Source organism: Euprymna scolopes, chromosome 13 (genome assembly GCF_053919585.1).
Source record: "Euprymna scolopes isolate OS-2025 chromosome 13, ASM5391958v1, whole genome shotgun sequence".
Lineage (NCBI taxonomy): Eukaryota > Metazoa > Mollusca > Cephalopoda > Sepiida > Sepiolidae > Euprymna > Euprymna scolopes.
Genome location: NC_136494.1, coordinates 104816926 through 104841364, shown reverse-complemented (window position 1 = coordinate 104841364; position 24439 = coordinate 104816926).

Genomic DNA, 24439 nt, shown 5'->3' with positions numbered 1-24439 from the left:
TCCAAAGTATGAATTTAATAGAGGAATTGTAATCAATCTCCTTTTCAAAATGGCCGTTATTTGGCACGAGTTTAGCGTAGATACTATTCCATGTTTCAGACCAGGTACGTACAGAGAGGGGTATAATATTTAACTGAAAAAAAAAAAAAATAAATAAATAAAAATAAAGGGAAACCAGCCAGAAATTGGAAATATCTCGTATTTGGTTTGGAGCATCCTGAATTCGATTTGTCCAAAGTCGGCACCTCTTTAAGCAGGCGTTCATGCTGAGGGATAGAGTCCCTCAAAACGTAATGGTTTTATAGATATGTAAAACCAAGCGATAAAAATGGACACAAAATCATTATTTATCCATTTACCATGCTTAGCTGTTGTTTGAAAACAACCAATCTGATCTTCGATGGCACTGTTCAGAAGCATCACTCACAAGAGAAAATCGCGATTCCTCCGACCAAATAACTCTTTGAAACCATTTTGAGATGAAAACGGCATTTTCAGTAACAAAGCCCATCCTATCCATGCCATTATTTTTGCGATAAGAAAGACATTTTGTACATGGTCTTAATGATATATCGTTTTATTTCAATCTTCAGGTTATTATTCTCCGAGAAAAAGACATTTTCCGGTTTTTAATGGCATTTTTCCTTTAAAAACGACCGTCATTCTCAGTCATGACTCACCTCTTCTTATTGTTGATTTTGAGACTGCCTGGGAGTGTCTGTCTTTCCACATTATTTATTTATACTGTTTATCAACTCTTCTCATTGTAGAAAAAAGGTGGCAATAAAAGGACAGTAAAAGTGTGTTTATACTTTCAACCGCTTTCTCATCTCAAGAATTCTGGTTGACAGTTATGAATTTTTTTAGATGAGGTACAAATGTCTGTATCATTTGGATTATTTGGACAATTTTTCTCATCTTGAGTGTTATCTGCACAACGTTTCGGTCGATGTAACCTTCGACTTTCGTCAGGTGTAAAAGTCGCCATGTTTTGGCCGGAAACAAAGAGAATAGCTCTGCACTCTAAGGTTTCGAATTTTTGGATCTAGTTAGAAGTAAGCTTACACGAATTATAAAGATAATTCCATTATTATGATTAAATTTTTAACCATCAACCAACTGTAAGTTTTTATAAACATAATATTAACGAAACTTAGAGGTTGTTGGTTTTAGCATGGGTAATCACGTGCTATTCATTTTTTTTTAAACCAGATATAATTTAAATTTTTATATTATCAATATGACTGAAAGGAGAAAAAAAAAGGTGGGGGGAACGCCTGACGAAGGTCGGTTACACCGACCGAAACGTTGTGCAGATAACATTCACGATGAAAACAATTGTCCGAATAATCTAAATAATACAAAATCTTATTCAGTATAACTTTTTTGTTTGCCTTTTTGAAGAGTTCCATTCGAGACGACAATTACGAAATTTATTGAAGATCGTTAAAAAATCATTTCATTTAATAAATGTTCCGGTAAGTAGTGTGTGTGTGTGTGTGTGTGTGTGTGTGTGTGTGTGTGTTATTAAGTTATTGTAATGTATTTGTTTTGTATTTAGCAAAACATTTTGCAAAACTTCAATAAATTCCGTGATTGTCGCCCATTATCGTGGGCATAACTTAAAAAATGTTGCCAAGGTCGCTGGAAAGATGGTGGGATCCTTCTACCGCTCCAGAAGATATCTCACTACTGATGCAATTCTCTATCTATATAAAAGCCAAGTACGTCCAAGGATGGAATACTGTTGCCATATCTGGGCAGGAGCTGCTAAAAACAGCCTATCCTGCCTTGACAGAGTACAAAATAGACTTCGTGGCTTAGTGGGGGATGCCCTTTTCTCTACCCTGCAACCTCTCTCCCACAGAAGAGACGTTGCGAGCCTATCCTTGTTTTATCGCTATTTCCATGGCAGGTGCTCGTCTGAACTCTAATCTCTGGTCCCCCCCTCGCCAATCTTTCACGAAAACCCCCGTCTAGCTGAATCCACTGTCAAAAGTTTCCCCCACTCTTTATCTGTGCCTAAATCAAAACGCGGATTCCATGAACAAAGCTTCTTTCTTATAACTGCACGCCTGTGGAACTCTGTTCCGTCTGCCTGCTTCCCACCGGACTACAACTTGGATGTGTTCAAGTCCAACGTTAACAAATTCCTAATGAACCGCCCCCTTAAGTAAACACTTCATCAAATCTCCACACTAACGTAATGTACTTGCAATAACACTTATCCCTGAGTGGCTTCCGGGCCTTAATAAGTGGTGATCACTGTGTAAAAAAAAAAGAAAAGCAAAACTGTCCCAAAAACCTAAAATGTAGAAGCAATCTCTTGTCTTCTCTGGTGACATTCTACGAAGGTAGTTCCAAAACCAAGGCCTCCTATTTTTCCTTTTTTTTTTTTTTACTAAAAAGTTGAACAGCTACGAAGACGAGAGTTGGTATCATTAATTTTGGTACCATTAAAACGAGCGACTTTTTTGTGCCCCAGAATTTATTTTTTCTACATAGTCACCACTATTCTCAATGAGCTTTTGCCAGGAATTTAATGGCGCTGCTCTGCTTCTGACGCACATCCATGACAGCGGTTGCTTTCTTAGAGTCTCACACTCAATACCTGCAACAGAGAGATGAAACTTTCAAGTCTTGAATGCATAAGTTCAGTCATCATAACAATGTAATTTGCAATCAACTCTGATCCATTCGGGTGGAATTAAGTTTGGAATGTCTCTCATATTAAGTATTGGGATAAATTTATCAGCTGACAGTAACTGGAAAAAAAATAATATTAATAAAATTACTTGAAAATAAAATATTACAAAACAAAATTATTGACAGATTTTTGCAGCTTTTTTTACGCGGGGTTGTATGTCCATCGGTCAGTTACGTTTAACTTTGAAATAGTGTTTTCATCGCTAAGCGCATTGAAAATATACATCTTAAACGCGTCCTTTTTGTTTTGCTTTTGTCGTAAAACAAAATGTTTGAAGTTTCGGTGATTTTTCCAAAATAGATAACAAAGCAAAAAAAAAAAAAAAAAAAAAAAGTAAAAAATAAATATATAATAAATAAATGTTACCAAAGACAAACTAAGTTACTTTTCTACCTACCTGGATAAGTGTTTTGTGTTTTAACTTATTTTGGTATTATGGTAGAACATTACATTTTCGCACGGTTGATAAAATTTATTGGATGTGTTTCTATCAGTATTTTGTTTAATTTTCGATTTTTGAGCGATTGTCGAGGTTATATATATATATATATATATATATATATATATATATATATATATATATATATATATATATATATATACTTAAAAATGAAATCTATCGAGTTAAAACAAAAAACAAAATGATGGTCTCGGTCGAACCTCGACAATCGCTCAAAAATCGAAAATATATATACACTGTAATATATATATATATATATATATATATATATATATATATATATATATATATATATATAATTTATTTATAAAAGCATTAATGGCTACATATGTGCATACATGTTTCTGTAATCACCCGCGTTGGGGGATTACGTCTTCAGAAATTCGTCGAAAACTGATATTTCAACCAAATACATTTTCCTATTTCGTTTGTCAAGTTAGAATGTAATCTGGGTGGGAGTCATAAAACGGTCAGAGGACACCCACCCAGATTAGGAAAATGTATTTGGTTGAAATATCAGTTTTCGACGGTAATTCTTGGCCTGAAGACGTAATCCCCAAACGCGGGTGATTACAGAAACATGTATGCACATATGTACCCATTAATGTTTGTATAAATAAATTCAATATACCTGCTCTGTTCACTCATTGAGCACTCTTTGGTAGACACATGTTGTTTCATTCGATGTACTTCTCGGAAACTAAACTCTACTGGCTATATATATATATATATATATATATATATATATATATATATATATATATATATATATATATATACTGTAAAATATCCGGATAGGTAGAATAGCAACTTAGTTTGCCTTTGGTAACATTTATCTGTTGTGTGTTTATTTTTCATTCCTTTTCTGCTTAGTTAGCTATTCTGGAAAAAAAAACAAAAAAAAAAACACGGAATTTCTTTTCTTTCCTTAAAAAAAAAATTTATGGACTTTAAAAATATAGTGAGCCCTGGCATGAAATAAAGTAACTCTAGAAGTTAAATCCTGCCCATGAAAGTATTGTAAATTGGTATAAGTAGGAAAGTGGAACCCGCGGACGAACGAGTTGGACAGAGACTGAACACTTGGAATTCAAAAAATGTTCTTCCGCAAACTAGAAGAAAAAAAAATAGTTCTCGTAAAGAAAAATAAACAAATCATTTTACGACCTTAACATCAAGTGCATTGTGGTTTAGACACGAAATGGGTCAAATTTTAACCATTCAGCCCAGTTTCAAGTTCAGAAGTTGGGGTTTCAATTTTCAAACGCGCATTCCTTTCAATCATTCCTATGTTACTTATATTGTCTATATTTCACTTCTTCTTCCCGTTGTTGAAAACACAAGAGCGGTATGACCTCCCGGGGGAGTATTTTAGGGTTTTTATAGCTCGGACGAGTAGAAGAATTGGAATACCACGTTTCGGTTCCGCAGATATTTTTTTTATAATATATGTTCTAGATATGAAAGAAAATTTTCCGTCAATGTATGAAATTCGAGGGTTTCATTGTGAGGTAATTGGATCTCAAGATTGGTAGGTTCAAACTGTTGGTTATTCAAAATCACATAGCAAAATCGTATAATTAGTTGCTTGGATTAATCCTGGAAGAAATATGAAGATCTGGATTAAATTCGGTTGTAGCGAGAATTTCAACGAAACCATACGTCATGTAAGGCTCTAAGAGACGAGGGTGATACAACCACGCCCTCCTTCTTGGCTGATACTCTTGCAGCAACTCAGGATATGGATATCCACTTAATTAATAATTAATTTTAATTAAAGACATTTTTAAAAGCTTTTCTATTTGGTACAAAAAATGTAATATTCAAATTTTCTGGTATTATGTACGTACTCATCTGACAAAATAGTATTCATACTGAAATACATTTTATTATTATTATTATTCAACTATACTTCTCTTTAAGTTATCCAAGCATATTTTAATGTTTTATTTAAAAAAAAAAAAGCTTACATGTTTTTACCACATGCAATGACAACATAATAAAATATATAGTTGAATTACATGAACTTTAATTTCCCGTAGTTGTAATATATTGTTACATCTAATAATACACATTGTCCGCTTTATACCAAGTCAAAAATGAGTAGCGGCCGAAGCATAATTTTTAACAGACTTACAGAGCAAAATGGTTAAGTAGAAGCCGTTGGATACATAGTGGTTAAAGTCTGTCATGCGATACGCATTTGTTTACCTCCAAAACTGTCATGGCGGAGCTCTTTTTCCCCAAAGGACAATAACTCTCTCTTTTAGGTTGTACCTAACACATATGATTCGAAATACAAAATTAACGAGCAGTTCAATTTTTTTTTTTTTTCGTATGTGACTGATTATTAGACGAGTTCCTTTCTGATAAGGATCCAGGAAAGACATATCTCATATAACAAATTATTCCGATGTTTAATATAAGTTTCAAAGTTTTTTTTTTTTATCTAGGAAGAATAAATGTATTCGTGTAATATACGTGCGCGCGTGTGTATGTGTTGGGAAGAGTGAATTGTTTAACATCGTGCGACCACGAAGAACATTTTATAAAAAAGAAAGGAGTTGTATTGTTGTGAAAATGTAGGACGAAATGAGATTGAAGACGGAGTATTAAGTATTAAGCTTTATTCAACTAAAAAGAACGCCGGCAAAAAAACAAGAGGAAAGAAAGATGACTGATCGCTGCTACTGCTATCTTACAGAAGGAAAGAAAAAAGGGAGGTAATTCGGATCAGGAAAGAAAAGGAGTTCTTTTATTCTTAGGTCATTCTCCGCCGCCTAAGAAAGTCCAGTATCACAAGTTTCTTCCATGGCGTATTTTCTGACAGCCTCTACTCAAGCTGGAAATAGAGAAAAGAGAGGGAGAAATTACAAAACTGATAATTTGCATCTAAATACGAAGGCTTACATCGAACTCGAGACGAGCGCCTGAGATTTAATACATACGCATCTTCGAAGGAAGTTCTTTGCGAATCATCCAAGTGTAAGGGGTGAGAAGATGTAGGAGTGCCGGTTTCAGGAGCATAGTTTTCGATGTCGCTAGAGGGTCAATAGCAGGGTCTATGGTGATGCTTGGCGAAGGAGGATGATGAAGGCTAGACTTGGTAGGGTGGTCCGTAGAACTAAGTCTGTGAATAGTTATTTTCGTCACCAAGTGGTGTAATATGGCGTAGCGACACCGTCGTTTCTCGTTCATTATTAAGTCGCACATGTGCATAGTTCGGATTGACGTCAAGAATTTCCGCTGTCTCGACTAAGGGTTCATATTCCACTTACATGACGCCTCAGGAGTTGCCGAGACATCCGCACAAAGGTAAACAAAAGGAAAGAATATTCGTCTACTACAGTTAACAAGTATCGATTTCAGGAATTTGTTGACAAAGGTCCCTTAAAGTCTATACTTAACCTTTCAAAGGGTTGACTTGCCTTAATGAGCGTTTGAGGTGGAGTTTTAACGAATCTATGCTTTATCTCAGAACACATCTGGCATGATCTGGTTACCGCTCTTACATCATCTACGGAGTATGGCATATTCTTACTTCTAACAAAGTGCACCATTCGGGTTACCCCAGGGTGGCACAAATCCCTGTCCAGAGTGAATAGTTTCTCAATAGAAATGATGGATGGGCAAATTCAAGATAGACTGTCCGCAACTGCATTTTGTTTTCCTGTGTGGTAGCTTCTGTCGTAGCTGAAGCAGGCAAATTCTAGCTTCCATCTTGTGATCTTCTTATTTTTTATTTTGCTCTTGCTTTTAGGGTTGAACATAAAAGAAACAGATTTTTGATTGGTGACAAGTTTAGAATAACATAGAAGAGAGCATACAAGATTGGAAGTAAATGTGGTTAAGTGGTTAACCATACGGACTGACAACCTGGGTGTTCCAAGTTTGAATCCAGTCCGTTCCACAAAATCTCTTTCACTTAGGATATTGGCAACCTTCACATGTGTAACAAAGAGCGCATGCAAACGCACACGAAACGACGTCACTATAAGGAAAAAGAATATAAGAGAGAGAGAGAGAGAGAGAGAGAGAGAGAGAGAGAGAGAGAGAGAGAGAGAAAGAGAGAGAGAAAGCACGTGATCGAAGACGATCACGGTAGAGACATGGATGATGTTAGAGACGTGGGTGACATCACAGCTGTAACAAGAAGTTACGCGTGGGAAGAGAATGAGGAAACAATGTTACAAAAAAGGAGTCCAGTTATTACTTGTCCTATGTTCTTTGCGACGTACTCTGCTATAACGTGTTGGGTATACGTGTGCAACAGTGGATACTGCGTTACATTCTGACTAAAACAATATCGGGGAAACCAATGTCAGCAATATAATCTACGGATTCATACAAGATGATAATGATGATGATGATGATGATGACTATTACAAGATGTTCATAAACTCTATTTGCAAATTAAATTTCTCTTTGTGTGCCTCTTCTTGAGGAGGAGTCATTATATAAGGGTTCGCTTAGCAGTTGCACATCTATTAACAAAATATTTTAAATACACTGATGACAGCCAAAATCACTCTGCCTAGATATCTATCTATCCATCTATTTCTCTCTCTCTCTCTCTCTCTCTCACTCTCTCTCTCTCTCTCTCTCTCTATATATATATATATATATATATATATATATATATATGGTTTTATGTTTTTATAGATTTGTTTTATTATTTGATATTTTCATTTTTTCAATTATTAAAATAAGTTTTAAACGTCTCTGACGATTTTTTGGAAAGAGATTTTTGGATTACCAACAACAGTAAACAAATCCGTTAAATATTTGATGCCAAGCAGTTAGGAACATTTTTCACACTATATAAAAAGTATAAATCTATCGAAATCGCTTTGTAACGAACGTTAAAATGCAAATGGCTTTAAATAGTTACCCTATTTATTTCTCTGAAGCTGCCTCCCGCGACACAATATATACAAATGTAATCAAATTGGAGCATATTTTATTGGCTTGAAAATGTAGATTCTTTTGTATCAATTGTTATGAAATTTTAACGATAGAATAGTATTATAATCTTCAGAAAGCCTGAAAATGTTCATGTAGTTTCGTCCCATAGAATCAAAGATATGAGCATTTCAATATTCAATTTGTCTACTAGTATATATATATATATATATATATATATATATATATATATATATATATATATATATATATATATATATATATATAGTAGAAATGGTAATTAATAAAAACCTGAAAAAAGTGCCCAATAGTAGTAGAGCAAATATGCGTTTTATTTTTTATTACAGTTTTTCTCTGTTTAGTTACAATATTGTTTCAGCTACGCGACCGTTGTATGGCCGTCATGTAGCCTCCTCAGACTTTACAGAAATGTTCGTTTATGGTGGAATAAAAGAATGAATAAATGTCTAACAAAAAGCGTAGTTTATCAAGCAACAATATTTGCGAAAGAAAACCCGAATAACAAGAAATATTACGTAGACATGACTTCCTTAGATTTCAAAACCCGATACTATGACCACAAAAGTACATTCAAAAATAAAAAACACCGTATAAAAACAACACTAGCGAATAAATACTGGGAACTCAAAGAAAGCGGACATTCGCCGGTAGTCGAATGGAAAATAATAAGACAAGCTACCACTTGCAGGCATTTAGACGACCCATGTAAATTATGCCTCCATCAAAAATTTGCTATCCTGTACTTTAAAGAACCCCAAAATCTATTAAATTGTAGACGAGAAATAGCAAACAACTGTGTTCACAAAATAAAACTTACTCTAGGATAGCAATACAAAATAGCTTTAAAACTAACAATAACAATAGAAAACAAACAAATAAATAAATTAAATAAACATGAATATACATAAACGATCACACATATATGTATACATATGTATATGTGCATGTATGTGTGTACACATAGGTATATTTATATATAAAAAAAGAAAAAAAAGGAAACCGTCTACCTTAAACCATTAACCTAGTTCTAAAACAGATCCTTTGTTCGATAAAATGCATGCCCATTGGCTGATAGGAAGGGGCGCGGTGGATACTAGAAAGCTGATTGGCTAACTAAAAATCCTCAACATATATAAAAACAAGAAACAACCACAGAATTCGCGCATAAGCCTGACGAATCCTATTGTGGATGAAACGCCGAATATTCAGTGTAGCTTAATCGCCATATATATTTTATAAATTACTATATATATATATATATATATATATATATATATATATATATATATATATATATATATATATACTTGCAAAAGTACCCCTCGTTCACTGGGTTCAAAAACAGCCTCCAGAAAATGGACTCTGATTTATGAAAGTATGATAGGTTATGAAAAGGAAGGGTTGTTAAGAGATAGCTTTGAATTTGGGGGTATCAAAACCAAAGCAAAATATGATGAAATTAAAAATATAATAGATAAACCCCATAATTTATTATAGCATACCTGTTCACGCTGAAACACTTATCACAATATTCTGTGGATGTATATTAAAATACCTTGTTAAACTTTGTGACATATTTACATTCTATGGAGGTCAGGCGCGAACAAACACCCCATAATTTTATTATACCATATTTCTTCAAACTGAAACATAATTATCAAAATATACTTACGCAGATAGACATGGAAAGTCTTTATTAAAGTTTGTGCCTATTTCCATTCTATGGAGGCCAGTTTCGAACGCAGACCCCACAATTTTATTATACCATCCCTATTTAAGTTAAAACATACTTATCAAAGTATTATTATGTACATCTATATCAAAAACACTTGTAAACGGTTTTTTTTTTTAAATTTTTTATTTCCATACTTTGTGGACCAGGCGCGTACGCAGACCCCACAATTTTACTGAATCATCATTATGCCAGATCAAACATACCCATTCCTGTGTCTCGATACATCTTCTATCATTATATGTGATCAGTTTTCTATAATAGTCAACCATATAGAAGCCTATTCGCAACCAGACACACACAGACGTTCAGCTTATATATATATATATATATATATATATATATATATATATATATATATATATATATATATATATATATATATTGGCAGCAGTTTGAAAAGCATACCTTTTTTTTTCTTTTTTTTTTTAAATATTATCGGAATGTTTCCCCTTTTCCCTTGTACATATTTATGAATTATTCCATGGATTTCGGCCTTTGGATTATTTTGGACCATCTTCCAATTACGGGATTTCCTTGGATTTTACTTGTGCAAATGGAAATTCAATTAACTTCCTTGAAGTTATATTTTTGGATTTTACCATCATTGGATTATTTATCTTTCACCAGACTATCCATTCACGTGTAATTACCTTTTTCTTCACCATATTCCATCTGCTTCACTTTTTTGTTATCAAGTAAGATCTTTGACTTACTTGTTGTTTCATCAAATACTTTTGTATGCAAAATCCGATCTCGCATTTTGCCAATTCCTACCCTGTGATGAGAAGGAAAGTATCAAGTGTTTCTTTTTCAGATTAAATATGTTTTTAACTCTTTTTCAAAGTGTTTTTTAACATGTTTTATTAACTGTTTGTTCGTATTATAAGCTCTATCTCCTATTTCGTTTTATCGGGCTTTTACATCTGGCTGAGATAACTTCATAAATATTAATTCTTTAATATTTATAATATACATTAGTTTTACCATCTTGGATCATTTTGGTAAATTTAATTGTAATTTTTATTTCACACACACACACACACACACACAGACACACACACACACACACACACACACACACACACACACACACATATATATATATATATATAAAGCTGAACTTCTGTGTGTGTGTGTGTGTGTGTGTGTGTATCTGGTCACGAATAGGCTCCTATATGGTTGCCTATTTTAAAAAACTGATTGCATATAATGATAGATGTATCGAGGATCAGAAATACGTATGTTTGATCTGGCAGAACGGTGGTTCATAAAAATTGTGAGGTCTGCGTTCGCGCCTGGCCCCCAAAGTATGGAAATAAAAAATGAAAAAAAAGAAAAAAAAATGTTTACAAGTGTTTTTGATATAGATGTATATAAGAATACTTTGATAAGTATGTTTTAAATTAAATAGGGATGGTATAATAAAATTGTGGGGTCTGCGTACGCGCCTGTACTCCATGGAAATATGGCACAAACTTTAACGAAGACATTTCAAATCTATTTGCGTAAGTATACTTTGATAATTATGTTTCAGTTTGAAGAAATATGGTATAACAAAATTATGGGGTGTTCGTTCGCGCCTGACCTCCATAAAATGTAAATATGTCACAAAGTTTAACAAGGTTTTTTAAAAGGGGTGAGGGTCCACAATAACACCTTAACTTTAATCTTAATTGACGTTAGCGTTTATTTATTTTTTTAGTTGAATCATATTGTTTCGATTAAATTCACCTCATAAATTCACGTTCTTATTAAAGTGAAAGCAAAAAAAAAAAAAAAAAAGTCGGAACTTTAGACAATTCTCGGCACAAATTTTGCATAACTGTTTTTTTTTCCTTCTCCACTTAAACGTGGCACTCTTTCGAAAATAGATAAATAGATAAATAATGAAAAATAAGAACATTACTTGTTATCGTGTCAAAAGAAGGAAAAAATCCTATTCACGTGATTACGTGTCTTTTTAAAAACATTTACATAACCTTTTTATTTTTATTTATATATCTGTTTAAGTTTTTTTTATCAGTGGACTAGAAGGAATTCAGTTGATTACAGCCCTTTCTGCGTGTTCTTTACATTACAATAGTACAACTCTGAATCCGACGACGCAATACTACACCGTTCAATACTGTAAAACTGAAACGAAGCTGTTCTGCTTGAAAAGGGCGCCATTTTCTTCTTCTTAATATTTATATCGATTCTTTACTTTAAAAAACTAAAATAATTACGTGTTTACTTTTTTAATATCACATTTTGCTGTTTCGGATTATTTTACTAAAGTAAGTAAAGCTTCATTAGTTTTCAAAACTGTTTTTGTTTCTTTGTTTTTCGATATTTCGTCGATATTATTTAGTAAGTTTAGCAGAAAAGCCAACAAACGACTACCCGAAAAAATAAATATACAAGAAATAAATGTTACCATAGTCAATAAGTTCAGTTCATATATTTTTTTGTTTTGAAATAGTTTTTAATGCTCTTTACTTGAAATAATTTCAGCAAACCGAAATTAAAACGAAATTTGAGGCGATAATTACTTAAATGAATTTTTATTTAAACTACACATGCTTTGATATGAAAAAAATATATTTTCGCGAAAATTATCTTTACTTTCATCATATTTTGCTTAGGGTAAAACTTTTGAGTATCAAAACCTTTACACCCCCCTCCTTTTCATAACCTACCATACTTTCATCAATCACAGTCCATTTTCTGTAGGCTGTTTGTGAACCCAGTCAACGACGGGTACTTCTGCTAGTATATATATATATATATATATATATATATATATATATATATATATATATAGGGTGACCCCCCCCAAAAAAAACAAAAAACAAAAGCTAAATGGAGGCCATCTAGAACATATGCTGTAGAATGGAGAAAAAAAGGACAAAGACCCAAGTGTTTTGATGTGATGTTTTGAATATAATAAACTAGTTATGACTAAAGTTTCATTTTATTCGGACAAAACTCTAAACGGGGCCTAATTAGAATTGGGACCCAATTTTTGGGGTCACCATATATATATGTGTGTGTGTGTGTGTGTGTGTGTGTGTGTGTGTGTGTGTGTGTGTGTGTGTGTGATGTCAGAGCAGTTCTTGTCAATACCAAAGACTTTATCGTCGTCAAGATGGCCTCTACTAAGGCCAGGGATCACACGCCACGATATTCTCTTCATTTCATTATTCAATAACTCGTCAGTACAATAACATACGACGATATTAAGAAGTTTAAACAACTTGCATATCTCTCACGTCAAAAATACTCGGGACATAAGAATACACACAAACTGAATTGTTTATATGCAAACTTAGCAAGTGTCAGGATCTTACCAATTGTGTATTTCAACCGAAATAACAAAATAAAATAGAAAAGAATATATATTTTTCAACCAATCAGAAGAGCCAAATATATTTCCGCAAAAATAAAAACAAACAAACAAACAAACAAACAAACAAACAAAAACATAAAGAGAATCTGTTAAATATTTGGCGCCAAGCAACTGGGAACCTTTTCTCACACATTACGAGGGTCGTTCCAAAAGTACGGCATTCTATTTTTTAACTAAAAAACTAAAATGTTGAAGAACTATGAAAACGGAATCGGCACTTTTAAAACGAGCGACATTTTGTTCCCCAGAATTTATCTTTCTACATAGTCACCAATATTCTAAATGCACTTTTGCCAGCGATGAATGAGAGCTGCTTAATGCCTCAGTCGTAAAGATTCAGTCGCGCGTTGTCACTCACATTTCTGTCGCTACTCTGAAATCGGAGAACTCATCTCCTAACTGTTCTGACATCAATTGCATCGGCTTTGTAAACGTTTAACAGGCGTCGGTGAATGTTGGCCAGTTCATTTTTTTTTTTTTTTTTTGCATGGAGGAATTTAATTACGCATCTCTGATTCTAACGCACGTCCATAACAGGCGTTGCTTTCTTAACGTTTCATCTCTCTGTTGCATATATTGCCGGCGTAAGACGTTAAGAAAGCAATGTCTGTCATGGACGTGCGTTAGAAGCAGAGATGCGTAATTGAATTCCTCCATGCAAAAAAAACAAAAAAAAAACAATTGAACTGATCAACATTCACCGACGCCTGTTGAACGTTTACAAAGCCGATGCAATTGATATCAGAACAGTTAGGAGATGAGTTCTCCGATTTCAGAGTAGCGACAGAAATGTGAGTGACAACGCGCGACTGAATCTTTGCAGACCACAAATGCATAAGCTCAGTCACCATAACAATGTAATTTACAATTCCCGCTGGTCCATTTGGTTGGAATAAAAATAGGATGCATTACTTTTGGAACGTCCCTCCTATAAGAAATAGTCACACCTTTTCTTTAGTCCAATATTCTGTGACGCATCTCCACGATAACATACGACGACCGTTAACAATTTGAATAACACAAGCACAGAACTGCGCTCATTGTCGATGTCACAGTCCCAAATGATTTCGGCCTTAACAGAGCTGAACGGGAAAAGATAACAAAATATCAGGACCTTAAAAATGATCTAAAAACAACACGGTCTCTGAAAGAAATAAGCATTATACCGGTTGTGATAGGAGCGACTGGATTAATAAAAAAGAATCTTCATAAATACTTAGAAGCCATCCCTGGAAGACCAAGCTGTAACGAAATACAGATAGCAGCCATAAAGGGAACAGTATCTATTCTTAAAAGAGCCCTCGGATATAAATTTAAATCATAACAGAATCAAGTGTTAGCTCCAGGAGGGAGCCCCTTGATATCTTAAAACTTACTGAAGTAAAATACAAAAAAAAAAAAAAAAAAAAATAAGGCGGTAACTACATATTGACACGGACCCACACGTTGCATATGAAAGTTCCGCAAAAGAAACAATCTTCGCCTCGCTATCTCGCCACGCTGCTGCGCACGCGTCAACGGCTCTACCTGTCTGTCTGTCTGTCTGTCTGTCTCGCTCTCTCTCTCTCTCTCTCTCACACACACACACACACCTCGTGTATGATACCACTATTTGCAGTAACCTGTGGGAGAAATTATCCATGCTCATAAAATTAACCTGCCACCTGCTGAGTTTATTACAACCGAAATATTCTGGAGTTGAAATTTGTAAATCGAATTGCATTATTATTTTATTTGATGTACATTCATTTATTTTACAATTGCACATTTAAGAAAACAACAAAACCAAACAACAAAAAAAGCAACTCTGGTGTTCTGACTTTCTTACTCTTCCCACACATCTTACCATCCTTCAAAGACTCCTTGCCTTCCTTGAATCTCTTATGCTATTCAAAATCTGATGCTCGATTCATGCAAGATGGTCCAAAAGCAGTCTGAAGCATTTCATAGTTTCTGTGGCATTTTTTTCAAGTTTAAAACAGAATTTTATTGCATATCGTTCTTCTAAAGTGTCTTCACATCCAGATTGCATTTTTTGAAATTCACCCGTTGTGACAATAGGGTGTATTCTAATTCATTATGTAGCTGTTCATTTGAACCTGAAATCATACAAATTGGCCAGTCATCTCATAAGATGTATAGCAATAACATACTAGATTTTCAAGAGTCTATGACAATTTTAAATGCCTGTATAAAAAAGTTTGGAAACTTATTGGAGGCACGGTATCATAAAAAAGTGTCAAATAGTATAGGGTTGTAGTAGATATTTAATGATTGAATAATAATAATAATAATAATAATAATAATAATAATAATAATAATAATAATAATAATAATAATAATAATCCCCAGGAACTACAGGCCTATAACATGCTTAATTGCCATGTACAAAATACTAACAGCCCAACTGAGAGAACAAATCTATCACTCACTTAATAATCGTAGACTACTTCATGAGAAAAAAGGAGAAAGACGAACACATGACTTACTATACATAGACTAAAAGATCCTGAAGGAGGTAAAACGTAGAAAAAAGAATATAGCTATGGTATAGATCGATTACAAAACGTACGATAGGATCCCTAAAGCATAGATAATAGAATAAAGATGTACAAAATACCCAAGATTATCAATTTGATTGAAAATGCAATGAGAACATAGAGACTTGAACTGACAGCTGATTGACATTACACAATACATTAATACAGAGAGGCATCTTCCAAGAAGATTCCCTATCACCACTACCGTTCATCATAGCCATGATGCCCCTTAACAATATACTAATAAAGTGCCAAGCCGGATACAGATGAAAAATGAACCACCTAATGTGCATGGACGTTCTGAAACATTTTCCAGGAATCAAAAGGGAACAAGAGATGCTAATAAACAGTCATGATATCCAAATGGAAAAGTGTGCATTGTTAGTTATGAGAAGGGGGACACTGGAGACAAATGAAAGTATGGAACCAAGCAGATATGAGGGCACTAGGTGAACACGACACCTACAAATACTTGGGAGTTCTGGAAAGAGACACCATCAAAACAACAGAAATGAAAAGGAAAATTTTAAATAAATACCTCAGAAGAAGAAAACTCCTAGAAACTAAACTATATAGTAGGAACCTAATAAAAAGGTGTAAACACATGAACAGTATCACCAGTAAGATACTCTAGACCGTTTATAGATTGGATCAAAGAAGAACTGAGACATCTTGACCATAATATCAGAAAACTCATGACCGCGCACAGTGCATTACACCCAAAGAATGATGCTGACCAAGTATGTGAAAAGGACAGGTAGAGGAAGATAGCTGGTACAGAAAACTGTGTGAATGATACGAAAAAAGAATTAGGAAAATACATAATGCAGAACACTAAAAGGATAATTACAGCAGCAAGACAGTGAAAAAAAAAAATGAACAAAATAGAAAGCGGAGAGACAAAGAATAAGACGATCTCGCATCTTGAACACCAAGACAAATGTTACAAAGACAAATCGGCAGCAGTACTTGAAAACGAAATGGTCATGGACGTACAAACAGAAAACCCACATAAGAAAGAAGACTGGATGTCATAATAATTAACAAGGTGGAAAAGTCTTGCCAAATCGTAGATTTCGCTGTTTTAGCAAGCAACAGGTTGAATATCAGGGATACTGATAAGCGGAGCACATACACAGAGCTGATCAGAGTGCTGTAAGGAATATAGACGATGAAAAAGGTTAATATAATACAAATAATAGCAGGGGCATTAGGAACAATTCCGAAAAGAAAATTTGAAAAAAAGAATGGGAGAAATTGGAATCAGAAGAGTGACTGAGAAGATATAACGGATAAAAATAATGAAAACTGCTTTTTTTTTCTTTTTTTTTACACAGTGATCACCACTTATCAAGGCCCGGAAGCCACTCAGGGATAAGGGTTATTACAAGTACATTACGTTAGTGTGGAGATTTGATGAAGTGTTTACTTAAGGGGGCGGTTCATTAGGAATTTGTTAACGTTGGACTTGAACACATCCAAGTTGTAGTCTGGTGGGAAGCAGGCAGACGGAACAGAGTTCCACGGGCGTGCAGTTCTAAGAAAGAAGCTTTGTTCATGGAATCCGTGTTTTGATTTAGGCACAGATAAAGAGTGGGGGAAAATTTTCACAGTGGATTCGGCTAGACGGGTGTTTTTCGTGAAAGATTGGCGAGGGGGGACCAGAGATTGGAGTTCAGACGAGCGCCTGTCATGGAAATAACGATAAAACAAGGATAGGCTCGCAACGTCTCTTCTGTGGGAAAGAGGTTGCAAGGTAGAGAAAAGGGCATCCCCCACTAAGCCACAAAATCTATTTTGTACTCTGTCAAGGCAAGATAGGCTGTTTTTAGCAGCTCCTGCCCAGATATGGCAGCAGTATTCCATCCTTGGACGTACTTGGCTTTTATATAGATAGAGAATTGCATCAGTAGTGAGATATCTTCTGGAGCGGTAGAAGGATCCCACCATCTTTCCAGTGACCTTGGCAACAGACTTGATGTACGTGTTCCATTTCAGATCAGGTGTAAAGGTCAAACCCAGAAGCTTGTCAAAACACGGGGCCTCACCCAGACGAGAACCATCCATCCCCTGCTGCTGAAATATTAAGGTACCCCCTTGAATGTGAAGACCAATACACATGAGCCACAAGCGCTAACTGAACATATAGAAACTGCTACGAAAGTAAAACACAAAGAAATACTACATGGAATCAATAAAATTGAAACTGTGCCCTCCTCAAAGTGACGGCATTAACTGATACCACACAAAGAGGTTCAAGGAGGATAGAAAGATGGAGGAGAGAAAACGCAAACCAGATCTCCACTGGATGAGTACAAAGAGGACTGGGACTTCGGGGAGGCTTATTGCCACTCAGTGAAAACCAATAGCCGCTACCAATAAGAAATCAGTGGTAACTCGCTCTTGCGATAACGCAAATTAATTTATAAATGTTATCAAAAAAGTACTGGAAATCTGGGGAGACTTGTCACCCGGACTCGAGGGAACACCACAGAGAGAGAAATATTTGATGTTGACCTGTTTGAAAACTAGTGAAGAAGAAGAAGAAGAAGAAGAAGAAGAAGAAGAAGAACAATAACAATAACAATAACAATAATAATAATAATAATAATAATAATAATAATAATAATAATAATAATAATAATAATAATACACCCAGATTCCAGATAACACCACAAGGTGGAAAGTACTGGAAATCTTGAGAGATTTGTTGTCACCCAAACTCCAGAGAGCAGCAGCAGCACCACAAGTTGTTCCCAAAAAGAAAAATTTGATGTGTGACTAGTAGTGGATAAATAAAACCATTTTTAACGCCTATGCACATTTTTTTATTATTATTGTGTTATGTTTAAACCGTCGATCTCAGCATTTACCAGTAAAGGATATTTTGAAAATATAATTTAGTTTTAAAATGAGATAAATAAGCATATTGTAACTTTTAAAAACAACTGAGATATTTAGAGATTGTTCTCTTTGCTCTATTTTGCCAGTCGTTTATTTCGAGCTGTTTGTTTACATTTTAGACTAAACTAAATAAAGTTAAAAATACTTTTATTATTATTATTATTATTATTATTATTATTATTATTATTATTATTATTATTATTATCTCTTAAATTCTCGTGTGAACCAATTGTAAACCGTGTGGCCACCTACTTTGTCGCGCATGTTCGAAAATAGAGTAGGAAGAGGGGCATCCATTTTTTTTTTTTATTTATTTTAAAAGAAAAAAATGTTTTCTTTTCTTTTTAATTTTTCCTTTCCATAAACATCTTTATTCATTTATTTGTTTATGGCTTTCAGTTGAAGGTCTTCGCAGATTGTTTTGAAACGAAGGCGGCGAGATACGAAGACGGGGCGACCGGCCGAAAGCTGGGACAGTGCAAATCCGTAAAGTGCGTCGCGATCAAAACAGATTCAAGACGTCGTGTTAAGAAGAAAATGTCGAGAGACGAATAAACGTAAACACAGTCCAGATTGACACACTTAAAAAAAAAAAAGAAGAAGAAAAACAAACCAAACCAACCCTTCTCACTAGACTTAAGCAATGACGGGCCATGGGAAGTGCAGTTGATGATAGCGCAACATTTGTTTCTGTTATATACAATCTGTGTATGAGTTGTTATCTTCGGCTACTAGTGATAGTATTCTCCAGATATTAAAAAAAAAAAAAAATTCAATTGGGCTTGATACCTATACAAATATAAGTTACGATGGCGTTTTTATTTGAAATTAGATGGATACCCATCTCATAAGTTTAATTCCATGAACAAAATAGGGACGAAATTTTGAGGTCGTTGCCAAAATTCTTTTTATTGAGTAACAAATATTTAAAAACGGGCGAAAAAAAGGTAAAAGCAAAGTAAGGGATATAAGATTGACTTGTTCATCAATTTTCCTATTCTTGGTAACGATAAATGGAAGAAAAAATAAAAAAAGGAAAGAGAGCAATAAAAAAAAAATGGGGGAGGGGGCACAATTAAAAAATATGAAAAAAAAAAAAAAAGAGCAACTAAAAATTCAACCCCCAAGGTTAATTAATTTAGTTCCAATTCTTCGCACAGCTTAATGGTTGAGAGAATTAAAAATAAGATTCTCAAAATAGTTTTGAACGGGAGGAGTTTCTCAACTTGAACAAAAGCAGATTCGCCATTATTACGAGGCACCCCTTGTAAGCAGAGCATGTCATGTTCTTAACATGAGGAGGTTAGGGGTGTCTATTCCGGAAGGCGTTTTAACATTAGGACGTTGGGCATTGGCCACCAACAACAACCGTAGTTTATTTTTTTACGAGGAGATGGCATGCTTCCATCGGGCAACGCCGGTTAACGGGTCTTGCTAGTTATTTATATTAATCCGAACTTTAACACTTACGTAGATTAAAATCGAGATATAATACTACGAAATCTGAGCTATATAATCGTGATTCCAATATTGATCAAAATGCAGTACATGATTTTGATTCTATTTAAGGTTTAAACTTGAGGGATCTTTAAAAGAAATTGAAATTCCAAAAAAAAAAAAATGCTTAATTAGTTTCTAATGAGTATAAATCTATGAAACTATAAAAATATTTTAATTTTTAAATGTGAGATTGTGCCCATGTTATAGCCTTTAAGTTTCTTTAAAATGGTTAAAAAAAACCCTGAAATTTAGAATTTATTTAAGGTGCGGCCGACTGGAGAAATCTGCCCCTACTTTTTGTTAAAATAGCCAAAAAGTAGGGGCAGATACGAGTTTCTAAACACGAGTTTCTAAATTCGCATTGGCTAATTACTTTGACATAGACGTGTTACTTTGGAGGTTTGAAACGATTTTCATTGGTTGAAAATAATTTGAGTTAGCATGTCCCTGTGAAAATGTGCTGAATTCCCGATTCCGATTTCGATTCTTTATAAATCTGTAATTAATTAACTATACAATAGAAAAATGCGAGCATGAAAAGTAATATGGTTAAGCTTAAATATGGAAAAGTAAAGGCGTAGTTGTTTATAACTTAAAATATTGCAGCATAAAGAATTGATTATATAATGTTATAAATTGAATTTAAAAAATCTTAATGCTGCAATATTTAAAGTTATAAATTTATTATATTTTTATTAGAATATCTTGTCCTTTTCTTTTCCAGTTTGAACAATTAGTCCTTTACTTTTCCATGTTTAAGCTTAACCATATTACTTTTCAATCTCGCATTTTTCTATTGTAACCCATAATTTTTCCAGGCTTTCAGTATATTCACTTGTTCATTGTTTAATTTCAGTCTTATTTTTTCTACCAATAGACATAACATACACATATGTAAATACAATATACGGCACTCGTCTGCTTTCAATTATCTCCCTTTCATTCTTTCATTCTCTCTGTTTCACTTGTTATTTCTCTTTTCGCGAGAGTGGTGAATTGGTAACAACAGCAGTCGCTGAAGCGACATGGTTGCTATGGATGCCAGTCATAAAAAACGTCGCTCATCTCCTTACGTGTTTTTTTTAATGATTTTGAACACCAGTAAATTCATCATAACTTTTGTTTTACTGAACGTTTATTTCACAATATAGCTGAGAAGGTGATCTATAAACTGTAATAATTGTTTGAAATTTGGTCGAAAAATGAGTGAGCAGTGAAGCTTTAAAGCAGTTCTAAACGACTTAACCATAGATTCAAACACCACCGTATTTGAATTATTATTTTTCACGATTTTCGTAAAAACACATGTTAAATATGCAGATATTTTCATAAACGTCAAATACACTTGTGGAGAGTGATTTATCGATTTTTTTTTACAAAGGCATCACCACTTATCAAGGCCAAGAGGTCACTCGAGGATAAGGATTAAAGAGTGTACAGTAGAAATTGGACAATATAGTAATCGTTAATAATATAAATTCGGTAAATTTGTTAACTTACACGGAAAGGTTCATCAAAAACTTGTTTACGTTAGACTTGAAGACAACCATATTGTAGTCAGCTGGAAAGCAGGAAAACGGGAGATAAGATTTAAGCTTTATTGGTAATTTAATATCAATAAATATTAATTATCTTATCATTATTACCAGCAATGGAAGATTTTACTTTAAACAAAATCAAATAAAAGACGACAAATTAAAAGAATCGTTTTGGCATAGGAAAATAGGCATCAATTTTTCCGATTCCGACACTCCCAAGTCTCCCGATTTTTCCGATTCCGATCAATCGTCCTACCCAACACTATATATATATATATATATATATATATATATATATATATATATATATATATATATATATATATATATATATATATATATATATATATATATATATATGATGGTGTTCCGAGAAATTTTAAAGAGCTCAATAGTGTGCCACCATGTTAAAAAATGTTTGGGAAACACTGCTCTAGCGTCATAACAGTCGTAGAGGTGGTGGGAGTAATAGTCCTAGTCGTGGCAGTCGTCGAATAAAACACTTGTCAGCGAGGATCACGCCATATATTCTATTGCCTTCTCGTCTATAAGTTCATTGAATTCCTCTTTCTCGACGATTACTAATAATAGCTGTCGCCCGATCAAATGCTGTGCGGTCCTAACAATTAAATGACCTGTCAAAACACGTGAACCGAAAACAATGAACAAAAGTCTATCAAAAGTATTGCAAGAATTCGCTAATGTAAAATAGAATGAACAAAGAAGAAGAAAACTGTAATCCAAATTAAAAAAAATAACAGTTCATTTTGTTAGAATTAAAATGCAAATCTTATAAGTTCATGTAAAAATTATTGACATTTACGAGTATTAATTATTAACAAAATATCACATTAATAAAAACGTGAGCTATTTGTCTATTATTTTTTTTACTTCGAACCTATATAGTCATGTCGATTTTTGAAATTCGAATTTATGTTATTTTGAACGCATGTATAGAAATAAGTTTTACAAACTTGGAACCAATGCATGAGCGCAATGATCATTTTTAAAATTCCAAATTTGCATTTATAATATTGTTCATGTATTTTGCATAAATAATAAAAGTAATTTTAAAATTCGAACCACTGTATCACTTCATACTTATGGATATATTGTATATATCATTTTAAAATTCGAATTGTGGTACATATGGTAATGGACATTTAATAATTCGACCATTTGCGTATACATGCATATATATATATATATATATATATATATATATATATATATATATATATATATATATATACTGTATGGTGTTTGTTTCACTCCGTCTATCTATCCAATACACAATGAAAAATAATGTTTCTCCTTCTGTCAGAAGTATGGCACACAATGAAAAATAATATTCTTTCCAGCATAAGAATGGCTTTTAATGAAAAAATGTTATTCTTTATAAAAAAGAATACGATAAGTTTTTTTTAATGCAGTATAGGCATTTATTTAAATGCTTACACTTAATGAAGATTTCGAAATGTTCTTGAAATAATTAACACAAAATATCTGACAGCATAGACACAGCACTCTCCTTCGACACTAGCACCCAAGTACATGTATTTGGTGACTTTAATGTCCATCACAAAAACTGGCTTGGATTCTCTACTTACACATACTTAACATAATTAAATTCTTCTTAGATAAGAGAAAAATCCAGGCTGTCCTCGACGGTCGTACATCTAAACAATATGATATAAATGCGGGAGTGCCCCAGGGATCTATCCTTGGACCTCTACTGTTCCTGATATTCATAAATGACCTCCCCGACAAAATTGCCTCTGAGATGGGTATATATGCTGATGACACCACACTCTATAGCAGGCACGACAGGAAAACAAACATATATCTAAAGTAATGGCAGAAACACTAGAGGATGACCTCTAATCAGTAGTGGAATGGGGACAAAAATGGATGGTCACGTTCAATGCCGCCAAGACTAAACTGGTTTCATTCAATAATTAAAAGAAACCTTCTCTAACACCTATAGCAATGGCCAACGACTCTTTATCTGAGAGTACGTCTTTCAAGCTCCTTGGACTAACGTTCACAGGAAACATGAGTTGGAACAATTACATCGAGGGCATTGCCAGGGCCGCTGCAAGGAAGGTGGGCTTTCTCTACCGTGCTAGAAAACTACTAACACCCGAAAGTATCCTGTACCTCTATAAGGCAACCATTCGCCCATGTATGGAGTATTGCTGTCATATTTGGGCTGGTGCATCGGCTACTAGTTTCTCCCTCCTTGACAGGGTTCAAAAGAGAGTCGCAAATCTGATAGGCCCTAAACTGGCATCTAAGCTTCAGCCTCTGTCCCATCGACGAAACGTTGTATCCCTCTGCCTGTTCTACAAGTATTTTAATGGTGAATGCTCTGATAAACTGCAAGCACTTGTGCCCCCACGACGTGAACACCCTCGACAGACCCGACAAGCTGCAAAATCCCACCCCCACACTGTAGAGATCCCTAGATGTAAAAGATCTTTCTACTCCAGTAGTTTCTTCCCCAGAACCGCTAGACTTTGGAATTCTATTCCAGGTCCCTGCTTCCCCAACTGTACTGACATGCAGAAGTTCAAGTGCAACGTGAACCAACATCTTGCTGCCCAAATCCCTACATAGTACCCCAGTAGTTGTTTCCCCTGATAGTAGCCCCCTACACCAAAGTGGCAATGTGCCTTGTTTGGGGTGAAAATGTAATAAAAAAAAAATTTAAAAAATCGTCA